The sequence below is a fragment of the Penaeus chinensis genome, chromosome 32, assembly GCF_019202785.1.
Source record: "Penaeus chinensis breed Huanghai No. 1 chromosome 32, ASM1920278v2, whole genome shotgun sequence".
NCBI lineage: Eukaryota > Metazoa > Arthropoda > Malacostraca > Decapoda > Penaeidae > Penaeus > Penaeus chinensis.
In genome coordinates, this window is record NC_061850.1 from 4833811 (window position 1) to 4836199 (window position 2389).

The following is a 2389-nucleotide window of genomic DNA, read 5'->3' on the forward strand; positions in this document are numbered from 1 at the left end:
TGTGTGTGTGTGTGTGTGTGTGTGTGTGTGTGTGTGTGTGTGTGTGTGTGTGTGTGTGTGACCTTTACCTTAGTACAATATTATGTATTCAAATATAGAGCTTAGAACAGTGAAGATATTGTTTGCAAGAAAGTTATTAATTTGATGGCCAAGAGATGGCGTGCAGGAGTTGTTGCAGGCGTCAGATCAAATGTTTGACTCGGACTAATAATAGTTAGTTCAAAAAGTAATTAAAACCAAAACAAAAAAAAAAAAGGAAAAGGAAATAAATGATAAGTTAACAAAAAAGTTCTATCATAAAAGAACATTTTAGTGATGATAGATGTACAAAGCATTTTTCTTCACTAGATAAACCGTCCTGAAGGAAAATATCTTTATTTCCCTTCTAGAAGTATCTTGTAATGAAGATGATTATGATTATATATATTTATAAGTATTGATATATATATACATATATGATTTAGAAAATATATATATGTATATATATAAATATATATATATATATATACATATATATATGTATATATATATATATATATATGTATATATATACATATATATATATATATATATATATATATATATATATATATATATGTATTTATACTGACAAATATATATAATCATAATCATCATCCTAATCATATTTTCCCTAAGAACTGCTTCCGTTATCTAGTGAAAAAAATGCTTTGTACATCTATGACTAGAATATATATATATATATATATATATATATATATATATATATAAATATATATATATTTTTTTTCTAACAGCCATTCATTCCACTGCAGGACATTGGCCTCTCTCGATTCACTATTGAGAGGCTATTTGGCAGTGCCACCTTGTCCTGACTGGATGCTATTCCTAATCAACCGTGGTTCGGTGCGCTAACGCTTGTGCCACGGCGACGACTTCCCCTACGACATCTGCGTTTAAATTCTCAAGGCGATATGTCGTTTTCTAGCCGTAAGATTGGGCTCGAGCGAGTAGTTAGAACGAAGGCATTTTTACGACTACCGCGATGGGGAATTGAACTCGGGAGGAGGGCCGGAGTCCAGTGTTCTAACCACTGGACTATATCGTTTTTTTTTTTGTTTTTTTTTAATCTCTCACGCTTGGCTTCGCGAGGTTTTGAAGCTACATTTTGAAGCTTGAAACCACAAGGATTCCTCTTCAGATTAAAAAGAAAACCATAATGATTGGTCTCTTTTTTGTGCTTCGTCTAATGTGAAATCAAGGTGGATTAGAAGTGACGCCTGCATGCATGTGTGTGTGTGTGTGTGTGTGTGTGTGTGTGTGTGTGTGTGTGTGTGTGTGTGTGTGTTTGTGTGTGTGTGTGTGTGTGTGCACACGACCACAGTAAGAAAAGAAGTGGCGTCACTTCTAATCCACCTCGATTTCTCATCAGTCGAAGCACAAAAAAGAGAAAAATCGTTATGCTTTTCCCTTAATCTGAGGAGGAATCCGTGTGGTTTCAAGCATCAACATGTAACTTTTTTTTTTTTCATTGTGGCTTTGCTATATTTTATCTGTGAACACACACACACCCATACACATACACACATATGTATGTGTGTGTGTGCGTATGTGTGTACATGCGTGTGTGTGTGTGTGTGTGTGTGTGTGTGTGTGTGTGTGTGTGTGTGTGTGTGTGTGTGTGTGTGTGTAAGTATGTATGTATTTTTGTATATATTTACATATATGTGCGTGTAGACATAGACACGCTCATAAAATATGAAGTGTAGCCATATTTTTCGATTTAAAAAAACATCTAAGTATTGATTTTAATATGATACGCAATTATTTTGGCACTTTGTTTATTTTGCCTTCCTTGCCCTCTTCACATATTTCCTTGCCTTTCATCTTATCGTTGCTTATCTCTATTTCTTATCAATTGGCCGAGCCACAGAGACGCATCTCGAGGGCTTCCTCAACTTATGGTACGTTCCTGAGTGTGTGTGTGAATAATTTCCTCTGGATTTCAGTTCTTTTGCATTTCCGAGTAGTGAACAGAAACCTATGTATACGTGAAGGTACATAATCGTGTACATCCGCGTTATATATATATATATATATATATATATATATATATATATATATATATATATATATATATATATATATATATATATATATATATATATATATATGTACATATACATTCATATATATATATATACATATATATATATATATATATATATACATATATATTTACATATATATATATATATATATATATATATATATATATATATATATTCCATCTTCATCTGACCTGAAGATGGAATCCATGTGGATTTCGAATCTGTAGTCTCATTTTCAATAAATCTATTTTTTGCACACACACACACACACACACACACACACACACACACACACACAC